The sequence below is a fragment of the Sinocyclocheilus anshuiensis genome, unplaced genomic scaffold, assembly GCF_001515605.1.
Source record: "Sinocyclocheilus anshuiensis isolate Anshui unplaced genomic scaffold, SAMN03320099.WGS_v1.1 scaffold2047, whole genome shotgun sequence".
Classification (NCBI taxonomy): Eukaryota; Metazoa; Chordata; class Actinopteri; order Cypriniformes; family Cyprinidae; genus Sinocyclocheilus; species Sinocyclocheilus anshuiensis.
Window position 1 is genome coordinate 973,572 of NW_015554063.1, and position 400 is coordinate 973,971.

The following is a 400-nucleotide window of genomic DNA, read 5'->3' on the forward strand; positions in this document are numbered from 1 at the left end:
GTGTTTGCCTTATGGCTTGTTTTGTATTTCATAAAGCTATAATATATTTTATAATATATTTATTATTGAATCTGTCATATGTATTTACTTAGCCTCGATTGTGACAATTTACGTCACACAGTATGACAACATTCCATACTTTTGGTTAAATTAACTTTTTTTCTTTAGGCCATGACAGTGGCCGCATTTTATTTTATTTAATATTTTATTTTATTTTTTGTTTGTATTTTAGTGAATATTTTAGTGGTTGTGCCTCCACAGAAATTAACTTTTGAAAAAAAACAAAAACCTAAACTGAGAAATATCCACTTTAGTAAAAAAAAAAAAAAAAAAAAACAAAAAGGGGGACGGGGGGGATTATGGCGTCTACTGGGTCAGATCGATAGTTAGGCAAATTAAA